The following is a 13,815-nucleotide window of genomic DNA, read 5'->3' on the forward strand; positions in this document are numbered from 1 at the left end:
ATTGGTGTGGTTTTAGTCTTTTGTCTTCACGTCCTCCCCTAGAGGCCAGGGGGGGGGGGAGTACGTGTATAATATAGAGTATCATAGTTTTTTTCTTCTAAAGCAATATGGATCTCGGAAATGGTTGGTCCGATTGAGTTATGCTTTTCAGAGAAGCCTCATAAATATATATCGTTGGGTAGTTTATGCTATCTGCTTTCCTATAGTATTGCAAAGTCCCTAGAGGCTAGTAGCACAACCTATAGATTGAAATATAAGGACATAGATTTTTTGGAATAAAGCATATTTTGCGATTTTAAACATATAAGCTCAGTTGCAAAAACATTGACTTATTTTTAGTGTTGATGCATTTAAGCTAAATATTTTTATTGTATATAACTTGAGATAAAGAGAGAGAGAGGAGAACAGAGATAGAAAGTTATAGAAGAAAATATAGATAGATAGGTAAAGAGATTATTTATAAATAGATATACATTATACATATATTTATATCTAAGAATATCTTTTCTGTAAAGTTGTAAAGTTTAAACGTCCCAGTGTTTTTGCTATATGTAGGTATTGAGGGACAAAACCAAGATTTATCTGTCAAATATGACACCATTTGTAAGCTTTAGATTCCACAAGAGGAAGGTTAACTAGTCTCAATGATACTTTCCTTGACGTCCATGCTTTGATAATACTTACCTTTGCAAAGCTTTGAGAGCAGATATCTAATTTACTATTATCATAACATTATGCAATTACACAATTACTTGTAAAGTAAAATAAAATAGATTAATCATGTGTCATTTTAAATTTTGGTTAGAAAAATTAAACTTTTTTTGAGGCGTTATTCCTCAAAGTGCCTTGTTGAGCAAAAACCCTCCTTATTTAAAATGGGGAGAGGGGAAGGGGTGTTTGGTGCTGGTAGTTTTTCGTTTTTTTTTTATTACTTTAGGCCAGGTTAGGTTACATTGAGTACTTGGTGGCCACGCAAGATTAGGCCACCGCAGGTATAGGCCCTCCCGCAGGAGTTAGGTATAGGTAAACAAGGATGACAACATCCATAAGTAGCGAAGAACAAAATCTATAATAAAATAGACAAACAGACAAAGTAATTTATAGAGCTGATTAACTGTTTTCATACCTAACAAAGAAAAGAAAGAGATATATATGCAAATAAATATGCAAAAACTTAAAATCATGAAACTTTGAAAAATTAAGGTTTATATCTGAAAGTTTTAAAAAGAAAAGCAGCTTAAAAGCAATCAGACTACCAAAGATTTTTCATACCTAAGTATGGGGCATAAAGTCAGTAATATTGGCAAGTTTCAGTGGTGTATTTTTTTGTAGGAGAAAAACTGTTGCAAACAGTAAAAGTTGTTAAAGAGCTGTTTAGAAGCAGTCTGACCGCTATTGATGCTGAATACTTAATTATGCTTCATATTGTTTTTAATGTTGACAGAAAATTTCAGCCTTCTATCTTTTACAGGAGCCGAGAAAACCAGTTTTAAAAAATAAAAGCGGCTCTAAGCTGCTTAAAAGCAGTCCGACCGCTATTGATGTTTCATACTTAATAATACTCCATATTGATAGGAATGTTGACAAGAAGTTTCAGCCTTATATCTTTTACAGGAGCCGAGCAAATCAGTTTTTTAAACTAAAAGCGGCTAAAAAGCTGCCTAAAAGCAGTCTGACCGCTATTGATGTTTTTACTTAATAATGCTTCATATCAATAAGATTGTTGACAAGAAGTTTCAGAATTCTCTCTTTTACAGGTGCCGACCAAATAAGTTTTGAAAAATAAAAGCGGCCAAAAAGCTGCTTAAAAGCAGTCCAACCGCTGTTGATGTTTTATACATAATTATGCTCCATATTGATGGAAATATTGACAAGAAGTTTCAGCCTTCTTTCATTTACAGGAGCCAAGAAAATCAGTTTTGAAAATTAAAAGCGGCTAAAAAGCTGCTTAAAAGCAGTCCGACCGCTAATGATGTTTTATACTTATTTATGCTCCATAATGATGGGAATGTTGACAAAAAATTTCAGCCTTCTATCTTTTGTAGGAGCTGAGAAAATCATGTTTCCCCCAAAACGTTTCAGACAGACATACAGACGGACATTTCAAATTATAGAGTAGCTTCGCTACTAAAAATACCCCACCCACACACACACACACCCTCAGACACTTATTTTTAATTTATCAAAAAAATAAAGGTAGGGGGTTCAGAGCTTGACAGCCACTTTGTGGGAATTATCATAAAGTTAACACATCTTTCAAGATTATTTATTTGTTGCATGAACCTTATAACAAGATTTCAAACCGATAGAACCATTCTATCACAATGTTTGAATTAAAGCTTTGAATCTAAAATAAAATTAAGATATTTATTTATGCCTAATAAACCTTGTAGAATACTACAACCCTTTTCTACCTTTTACTTACACTAAAGATATAGAGATATGCTTAACCAGAAGTATTTCTATACTAAAATAACAGTGTCTAAGCACTTACAATGAAAATATAAAGACATTAAAGATTTTTATCAAATAAAAGATTATACAACATTGATGTTCATACGATGTAACCCAGAATTCCCTATAAGGCCTGTTTTTTTTAGCCTACAATTTAACTTGCCATCATTTAATTGTAGTGGGGGCTCGAATATATCCTTATACTAAAGTAACAGGATGTCTGTGTGTCTGTCTGTGTGTCTGTACCGAAGGATCTCGCTAACCGCTGAACCGATCGGGTTCTCCTTAACAGGGTAGTTTCTCATAAGTCCCGGGAAGGTTTATAACTATTTTGGGGGAGGGTACCACCACCCTCCCAAGAGAAATGACAAAAAAATAAAAAAAAAATTCAAATTTAGAGGAGACTTCAACGTCAAATAAGGTGGTATCGTACATAAAAAATTAACTTTAACAAACAACAACATTTAAAGTGCCACTAGAGGCCTCTAGGGGCGTAGCCGCTAGTATATATATATATAAGCAGTGGCATGCAAAAGGTTTCACCAGGGTGGAATATGGTTTTTTAAATTGTCATCCCCCCTAGCTGTTTTAGGTAGGTGTAGACCCATGACGTAGTAATGTAGGAAAGAACAGGGGGGGGGGGGGGGTAGACCCCTGCTGGAATTAATTTTACTAAGAGGCTTATACATCTCCCTCCTTCTGGACGCTTCTGATTATAAGTCATATTTGTTGGTGTGTTTCTGTGATGCTCATGTTACACCACATTCTCTTTTTCATCTTTATATTTGTGTTTGGCACTATAAATTTATCTTTTGCTAGCTTATTTTTAAAAAAAACTATAGCTTTTTATTGATTTATATATACATATCTATAAAACAAAGTAGCTTGATGTCTGTCTGTCCGTCCGTCCGTCTGAAGCTTAAGATCTCGGTAACCACTTAACCGATTGGATTCTACTCTTCAGGGTATATGCCTATCGTTCCTGTGGTGGTTTTAAGCTATTTTTTTCTTGGGGGATGGGACACCCCCAACCCCCCCCCCAATTTTTTTTTTTTTTTTTGCAGAAGATTTCCTTGGCCCTTTTTTTTGCAGAAGATTTCCTAGGTCCTTTTTTTATGCAAAAGATTTCCTTGTTCCTTTTTTTATGCAGAAGATTTCCTTGGTCCTTTTACGAATTTTGCCTAAATTTTTTTTGATCACCTCTTGGGGCAAAGCCCCTAGAGGCTAGGGGCGAAGCCGCTAGTGTATATATAATTCAAAAGATATATTTAATTTGTATATTTCTTAATCTATTTATTTTCCATAGAATCCAAAATCTCCAAACCTCTGAAATGATAACTAGATATTTGAAACAGTGCAGTGACTGAAAACAACAAACCAGAAGGATTTCAAGTGCTTCTAACTTTTGTACATACAAATTTTGATATAAATAGCGGTATCTGGTGGCTCTGTATTCTAAATGTGATGATGGTGGTAGAAAAAAAGCCTAAACCCTCCTAAGACTTTAATTTAGAAGTAGGATAACTCAAAACCACTCGGGGAGCCTTATGAAACTTGCCTTCAGAGGTTAGCGAGATCCTAACTGACAAACCACAAAATGTACTTAATTACTTTATAGATACAATAAGATAGTAGGGGACTTGTAAATAGTACTACTTGCCCCTTAAAGGAAAACCACTGCGAAATATTTTATGAGCATTATTTTGATTTGAAATGAATTATGACTTAGATATGTCAGGACAAGAAGAGATAGAGTTATGACCTAGATGGTCAAAACATGAATTTAACGGCGTACTTCATTTATTAAAGCAAAGCTTCTCTAAATCTTAAGTAATTTAAAAATCATACAGCTCTTCAATTTCATTCCTACAAACTTTCGAATCTAACAGTGAATTGGTTCCTGGTAACGTTAACTCCAAAAATCTATTAACTTTAAAGGGTGTAGCTGCCAAACGGTTGGACGAACATGCCATACATGCACACTGTGTTAAGCGGCATAATAAGGCCTAAATATGATCTGAATTCATTTATCTCAAAGAAAATTTTTATCTTTTTAATGTTTGGTACCCTATATTTGCTAAAAATGAAATATTTTTTCAACTATCATTGCTAATTCTAATTGCCAAAGATCGCTCATTAAAAATTAGTAAAGATGAATGTTTATCAAGATGGACCATTCTAAACTGTTTCTCTCAATCATTGTTTGTTGTAAAATCTGCTTTATCAATTTTAAATAATATGGGTCTAAATTCTGATTTTCTTAATGATTTTCTTGAGTTTCTATTAAAACAAAAAAATAATATCTCATACTTCAAATGTACATGATTTATATTCCGTAATTCGTAATTTATCTATTGTAAACATTTAAAAATACATAAATTCATAGTTTGTTTCATGTTTAACTCGAAATAAATTATATAAAAACAACAAATATGATATGGAATAGCCAAGATCCAATGAGGCACAAGGACTCGTAAAATAAGTCTTTTGTGCGCATTTATTTTTACTGCGAGATAACTGTGCATTATTGAGTAATGACTATTCCAGATTATACACGTATGTCGTATATAGGCCTTCTTTTTTCGTTTAAAATTTTGTTCGTGCATAATCAATACGTTCCACCGTTTGGCCGTTAGTAGCTTTTGAAATGCATAGATTTTTGGAGATAATCGTTACCAGGAACATTTTACCGTGAACTGCACTAAATCCAAAATTTCTTGTTCTGGCTTCAGCTTTAGAAGCAGTATCATAATCAAAATCAAATTTTCCATTTGTTTTCAAAAGAATTCGGGGGCTTATAAGTCCTCAACAGGTACTATGTGTGAAAGCACCCATTTTTGTTGAGTACAAATGGGTAGAAAATAAAAATGTTGAAGTGTAAGTAAAGGCTGGAGAGGAATGTTAAAAATAAATGTTGTACCTTGTCATAGTTAAACAAACATGTCAGCATTAATCATGCAAGCTCTGGTGTTCAAGCAAAACAGTTAGTTTAGTTTCAAGGTATAATAGCAATACAATTAAGACGTTTACTACTACTGATAGGTCAAGTGATTAAGTTAGTATTGCTGTATTTAAAAACCAAGCTAAACAACTTATTAATATTGTATTTGATTTACCCTAAGAATAATTATTTTTAATTTTTTTTTATTTCTGTTAATTTAAAACTCTAATGTTGAATTCAAACTTTGTAGCTTTTTAACAAAGTCATTAAAGCACCTTTTCTTCTCCCTTTCTTATTACTTGCATCCGTCAAAAAAGAACTTTTCTATTCTTTTTACAATATTTTTAAACATTGTTCAAAATGTTCCACTTTATAATAAGCTTGTTACTTGCTTAGGTATGTGGAGTGCTTTATGCATGTTTTATGATAAGGATTAAGGAATAGGAAAAAAGATACCTTATATTATTGAAAACTGTATAAGTTTTGAGGATTACTACTTTAGAACTAACTAATAGAAGATTTACCTCTGAAAATATAAATATTCCAATGTTTTAAAACAAATAGTCTTCAAATTGCATTTGAAATATTTTTTTTTGTTATGGGGCGGGGGGGAAGGGGCTGGATTCTTATATAACAGAATCCAATCAAATAAAGATAATTTTGTGCAGACAATCAATTAACTACTTTATATTTAGAAATTAGAAAAACGCCACAAGTTAGAGACAGCCCCAAAAAATCTCAACCACAAGTAACAAAACAAAATTCAAATTTATTTTTCATTTACCTTACCATTTATCCATGGTACGGTGGCATACTGTGCTACATACAGCTCATTTCAACCTTTTCAAAAATTTTACATTTTTATTCAAAACTTTTATTCAGAGTTTTTTTTTCGCAGAATCATCTTGAATTTTGATGAGTTTTTGGTAGCAATTTATGTACTTTTTTATTCTTTAGCCTTGAAGGATTTATTAAAGGATGGAATAGTCATTTTCTTCTTTCAAATGATGCTCACTAGGTTTTATCAATTAAAGGTCCTATTACCAATGCTCCAACTTATTTGCCGTTAATAACTTCACCTCTGTTTATTATTAATTTTTAATTCGAAGGTTAGGTAGTTTAAGTCAAATGAGGTTAAGAAATAAAAAGTAATCAAATATTACATCCATTTAAGATAATCGTTTGCAAATATATGTATATAAGAAATGTATATTAAGTACATTCAATATCAAGGATAATTATGTTCTTATGAAGTGCAGCGATAATGAGCTTAATATAATTTTCTTTAACATATTCAAAACAAGGGGTGTAGGGGGGTATTTTTCGTATAATTGTTTTATTCTTTTGGTTGTGTTAGGTTTGGTTATATTGGGTAATAGGTAGCCCCGAAGGGTTAGGGCACCGCAGGTTTAACCCCACAAGGTTAGACCCCCATAGAGGTTAGGCAATGGCATAGCAAAAAAATACCTATTCTTATTTGTAATTTATTTTATAAATAAGAGTGGTTATCAGTGCTCAACTAACAATTTGTGGAAAAGCACTAATTTAGTTCAATTTATATTAAAAATATAATATAAAATTAGATACTCAAAAGTGAAATCAGAACTTAGTTATATCGCAGCTGCGCTGTAATTTGTTGGTATTTGGTTAACTTAAAAGCAATATGAATTCAGTGGAGTGGTCAGGACATGAACATTTTCTTCACTATCTGATGGTTACATGCTAATTTTATTGGCTTCTCCGACATGAACAAACATGTATAATGTATATTTGAGGTGAGTAATTTACATTTTACAGGTAGGGTAAGGACAATGTGGGTTAAATAATCTACAACCCTTTATTCTTTCAAACATTTACAAAGTGCAAAAACAGTATTTTTCATGATTTGGGGATGGTTCTTTAGTCCTACATTGCAAAGAGAGAGGGGACAATGAGCTGTTTATAACACTAGTCCACAAAATTTTACAATAGCGTTTTCTTATTCGTTGGCTCAACAACTTTGGGGACACTGACTATTACTGAATTTTGATTGGTTTGTTTACTAAGGTGAGTGTTAAAACGTTTCAAACACTAATCTGATCTACAGAAGGGATAATTTTGTACATCATTGGGATTGTACATCAATTTATCGGTCATTGTTTATCCCTTTAGATCCCTGCATACATTGACATATTTTTTCACAAAAAATATCACGAAACACGGGTCAAATTAATTTCTACTCTAATTCAAAGTAGAAACTTAATTCTGTCTTTAAGTAGGTTTAAAGTATTTAGAGAAAATTGTAGATTTGAATTCTAATTGCGGTGCATGCACAGGATTTTTCCTTAGGGTTGTCTGCAAGTTTAAACATTTCTCCCCCCCCCCCCTCCATCGTTTGATGAAAAATTAAGCTAGTGATAAAAAATATTTTGGGGATGTATATAGATTTTTCAGGTTAGGAAGAGAAAGGCGGTCGGATTGGATGAATATCACCATAGTTAAAGAAAAAGAAATGCAAATAAGATTGGTATTGAAAAAGGTATTTAAATGAAAATAGGCCAAGGGATGGGAAATAAATATTTATTTATAGACGTATTTTTTATCATAGGTGATTTTATACATAGAAAATTTTTTTTTTCGAATTCGTTTTTTCCGGTTCTCTATGAAAAAAAGATCCAATGGTCCTCAGATAGAAAAGGATAGAATTTCCAATTACATAAAATCCTGAAAATGTCTTATTTTTCCATCTTAATGATATATAGGAGGACTAGCGGCTGCGCCGCTAGCATCTAAAGGCTCTATATTTGTTAGGGAACCGATGGAAAGAAAAAAAAGCATAAATCCATCCCACCATTTAAATCTAAATAATAAGATAGGCTAAAGCAATACTAGAACCTATTTAAAGGTTGCTTAAAATAAAAAACTTAAAGTTTTTAATTGTTTTCTAAATGTTGGCATGGCCAATCCTGATTTTTAAATTTGGAGATTCGCGTTTATGGAAGTTGTGATCCTTTTGTTATTTATAACCATGTATGTATCATATGTAATTATCTAAACTAAGCAAGAATTTATTCCTAGACAAAATTAGTTATCTAACAAAACTCCCTACAATAATCATTTAGCGATTATTTAATACTTTACATTAGATGAAGGTAAATATCGTCAGGTTGGCTTCGTCAGTCTGTCAGTCAGTACTATTCAAAATAAAATTCTTATGCAGTCTCACTTCATTACTTTATACCAATACTAGCGGCTATGCCCCTAGAAGCCTCTAGTGGCACTTTAAATGTTTGTTTTTTTGTTTCGTTCAAGTTTCTACGATATGTTGCGTAAGAGTCCCTTTAACGATACCTCGCAATGTTACGTAGGAGTCTCTATACTTAAAATAAAAATTTCGATTTATTATTATTTCTCTTGGGAGGGTGGTGGTACCCTCCCCCAAAATAGTTATAAACGTTCCCGGCACCTATGAGGAGCTACCCTGTTAAGGAAAACCCGATCGTTTCAGCGGTTAGCAAGATCCTTCGGTACAAACAAACACACAGACACAAAAACAGACAGACATCCTGTTACTTTAGTTGAAAGCCAGTCTACAAAACCCAAATGTTGGTAGTCGATCCCATAAGATTAATTTAACTCTTTAATCAGGTTAACTGACTCCAAAAGATAATAATCACGTTCTACAATTCGTTGCCTTAAAAAAATAGAGGGTTAGGTTGATATATCATTCGTCAGTACAAAGCATCAGGGTCTAAAATTTTCCTCCAAAAATTATACATGTGGAATAATTTTATTGTCTTATTGAATAAAAGATTCCTGTCTTACCATTGGCGACTTCTTTTCTTTAACTTTGCCTTTTTTACCTGTTAACTTGTAAACGATCTAGATTTCACATAATTTTGTGCACAATGATTCTGCCTTTTTGTGTGCGACATTTGAAGAATAATTTTAAAATATTCGCTATCATGAAGCTTTTTTGTATTGCAAGAATCCTGTGAAAATTTATTAGTTTTGGCAGCTTCAAAGCTAGTAATGGCTATACTAGGCTCGGTGCTAGCCGTTAGGCGGTTCCTATAGCCTTCAACTAACAGTAGGATCGCATAAGAATATTAGTTTATCGTTGACTGAAAATCTACTGTAAATTTTAATTGCTTTGAAACCTGCATTCTCCGCAAGATTATGTTCAATAGTCACACATTTAAATTGCTCAAAAGATTAGATCATTTTTATAAAAATTATTTTAAAAAACTAAAACCCAAGAATTTATTTGCGATTCAGACTTCTTTCAGACTTTATTTACCAACATTAGCCACAACAATAAAGTAAAAAACTCTGCAAAAGAAAAAACCCTTTAAAATTTTGAATAGGTGTTATTTACATAAAGACGCACCTCTCATTATTAAAGCTAAAAGCACCGCACAGCATAAAAAATGATGACGGAAGGAGAATGTGAATAGGGGGGGGGGGGGGGGGAGATTTTATGCGAAATTTTTGAGCAATTATTATTTCAACACAGGGATGAAGGATGGTCTTTTGTGTTTCATTGAGGCACTACTTTACAAGTGCCATTAAATCTGAATACTGTCCTGTCTTTAAGAGTGATAGAAACATTGCATTATTACCACATAGGGGTAAAAATATTTAAAAACAAGGATGACAACATCCATAAAAGCGAAGCACTGAAACGGTAGGACAAACGCACATTAACACTTGTATAGTGTCAGAACTGAATAATCATAATATAAATGTATAAGAGTCAAAGCAAAATTGTAAGTAAATTTGTTGAAAAACTGCTTGATTCAGGATAATGTTTATGGACATACTTACATTTTTAGGACTTGATTATAGAGTTGCTTCGCTTATTACATTATGCTTTGTTGTCCCAGGAATCAATATACCAAAAATCAGATCAATCGGATGATTAGATCACAAAAAAATGTTTAAAATGGATGTACGGACATTTTGGTGATGATTATAGAGTTGCTACGCTTTCTAAATCGTACCTAATTATTAAAGGAATCACCATGCAAAATTTGAAATCGATAGGACAATTCTAACATGCCTAAATTAACGAAAAAAGCTATCCGTTACGGACGTACGGACGGACCGACCCTAATTATAGAAAAGCTTCGCTTTTAATAATTATAGAAAAGCTTCGCTTTTATAAATTGCCTGTCCATAATCCATCTTACTGTCGGTTATATTCAAATCTTCCTTGTATGATGTATCCTTATAAAAAAAGTAATAGGATGTCTAACTATCTGTCTGTTTGTACAGAAGGATATCGCTAACCGGTGAACCGTTATAGTTCTCCTTTACAGGGTAGCTTCTTATAGGTCCTGGGGAGTTTTTTTGGGGGGGTACCACAACCTTCCCAAGAGAAAACGCCTCTAGAAAATAATCACCCCCCCCCAAAAAAAAATCAATTCCCTCTCCTCAAGTGCCTCTAGAGGCCTCTAGGGGGGGGGGGGGCGTAGCCGCTAGTATTTTATGAGGTACTACAACAAAAAAGTGAATAAGACATAAACATGCAACGAATTGTTATGTGGTTTATTTAAAATACCAAAGGAATGCTACTGCTATTTATATTCTTAGCTCTATTACTGAAGGACATTATTGTCCTGTCCATGCCAATTGTCCTATCTCTTATCCCTGTATTAATGATGTAAATAAGGTGTAAAGGTGTGTAATGATTGGAGATAAATAGTAAAAGGAGAGGGTGGGGGGTTCAGGGATACAGGCAAAGTAAATGGAAATGTCTTAATATGCTTCCTTATCCTTTATAATATAAATTTTGTAGGTCTAACTAAATCCCGCAAGGTTGAGAGTCTCTCCTACTGTTTATGGTTTTTAAAAGCGAAGCTTTTCTATAATTAGGGTCGGTCCGTCCGTACGTCCGTCCGTCCGTAACGGATAGCTTTTTTCGTTAATTTAGACATGTTAGAATTGTCCTATCGATTTCAAATTTTGCATGGTGATTCCTTTAGTAGTTACCAAAATCATTACCAAAATGTCCGTACGTCCATTTTAAACATGTTGATTTTTTTACTTTTTAAAATAGTTTTTTTCGTTAATTTAGGCATGTTATAATTGTCCTATCGATTTCAAATTTTGCATGGTGAATCCTGTAATAGTTAGGTACGAGTTAGAAAGCGTAGCAACTCTATAATCATTACCAGAATGTCCGTACGTCCATTTTAAACATGTTGATTTTTTTTTACATTTTTAACAACAAATTTGTATGTGACCTAATTATTTGATTGGTCTGATTTTTGGTATACTGATTCCTGGGACAACAAAGTACAATATTATAAGCGAAGCAACTCTATAATCAAGTCCTAAAAATGTAAGTATGTCCATAATCATTATCCTGTATCAAGCAGTTTTTCAACAAATTTTGCTTTGACTCTTATACATTCGCATTCTGATTATTCAGTTCTGACATTACACAAGTGTTAATGTCCGTTTGTCCTACCGTTTCAGAGCTTCGCTTTTATGGATGTTGTCATCCTTGTTTTTATATGAAAGAATTAAGTTTTATAATAAATTGTTACAAACTCATTCTGGACCTGTGTGAAGTATCCTTAAAATGAAGAATTTTTTGGTTCTTGGCGAGATTTTTCCTTTTTCAATTTTTGAAAGGTTTTGAATCAGAAATAGACGACAAAATTATAAATACTATTCTTCCATGAATTCTTAAAGCAACCAAAGGCATAATCAAAATTGACGGAAAGGTAATTTATCTTCCAGTGTTCAATCCCTGTTATATCCACTCTCTGTAAGCTGAGAAAATCTACCCCAACCCAAATCCTCAAGAGAAAGAGCAAATAATTTTTGTAGAATATGATGACAAAGTCAGTTTTGTTGTTTTCTAATGGATATTGAATACATGGATATTGTAAGATATTCTCGCATACCCTTATAAAATGTTTCTCTCAGCTGGCTAATATAACGATATCACCCTCTTATGACTCTACCCCATCCTCTTCCCTGAGAATGGAGAATAGAATTGACCAATATCAGAGGACTATATTAGCAACCTAAATTGACGACAAAAATTCCCCTGTCACAATATCCTTGTATTTACATCTATTTATTTTCTATATTTGACAAAAGAATTTGCACGACTAGGGAAGGGTCAACGCATCATCATGTGGGGGAAGGTGGAAGTTATGAATTATGCCAAGAGGTAAAGGCGTAATATGTATTTCTAATATTTTTATTTCAGATAATATTTCAAGCCCCTGTTATATTACCGTGCACTTTACTTAACTTTTCCGACAAAGCCAAAATTGTGTTAAAATTGTGTCAATAATGATCCATTTGACGTAATGAAATGAGAGAGATGAGAGGAGAAGTTGGAAAGAAAACCCCTAACAAAGAGATGGATAATCCCTTATTTTTATTACGTCACATGGATCATTTTTGACACAATTTTAATACAATTTGGGCTTTGTCAACTTTTCCTATTAAGAAAGTTTTATTAAAAAAGATTGTTTATGGTTCATATGAAATTTGAGGAAACCTCTGAAAAACATAACATAAAATAATTAGAAAAGTGAATAGAAGCATTTGCATTTCATAGACAACTTTAGTATTTATTTTATATCTAACATTTAGCGAAGCAAAACTGTAATTTTCATTTGAGTTTTTTCTTAAAATTGTAAATATTTGATTTCCTCTGCACGCCACTAAATAATCTATGTATTACCGGTCAGGCCTATGAGTAGGCATTTTTGCGAATACTAAACAGCGGAAAAAACAACAAAATGTGAAATTTTGTTGTTTGAGAAGTACTCGCCATAAACTCAGAAGCGAAATTACTCTTCTAGTCTTTGGATCAGTCTGTCAGCCCACGATAACTCAATGCTAAGAGGCTCACTAGATGTAGGCAAAAACACAAATTGTCGATAAAAAAATATTTTTTGTTGTACTGGATGAACAACTTATGAATCTGTATGGTTAGAGATGTATTCAAACAGTGAACACTTTTGCAATACCTACGTGATCCATTCATAAACATGTCAGAAGGTTTTTTAGGGGTGCATCGCGTCTCTATATGTGTTTGTTTCCCCGATAATTTGTATTTTTAAAAATATTTGGTTTCCCTAACTCATACCAGCATTTCTCCCATAAATCGTAAACTCTATATTCTTAATACATTTTTTTCATTGTGCATGACATTTCTACAGTTTACTTTATTAGGCAGCTACCTGCTTCAATAGGTATTGCTTCCCTTCCACACTATTGTTTGCGGCAAATCTTTTTGCAATGCCTACATTATTAACTAATTATTATGTAAGTAGGTTTTGAGTATATTAGAAACAACTCAATAAATTAAAATATTTATGTAAGCTGATTAAGTGTACTGTTTAATTAACACCTTAGAATATATGTATCCTTCTTAGTATTTTTTGTGAAACTGTGCTTACTCTTTGCAA

The sequence above is a fragment of the Acartia tonsa genome, chromosome 2, assembly GCF_053477335.1.
Source record: "Acartia tonsa isolate MP-2025a chromosome 2, ASM5347733v1, whole genome shotgun sequence".
Lineage (NCBI taxonomy): Eukaryota > Metazoa > Arthropoda > Copepoda > Calanoida > Acartiidae > Acartia > Acartia tonsa.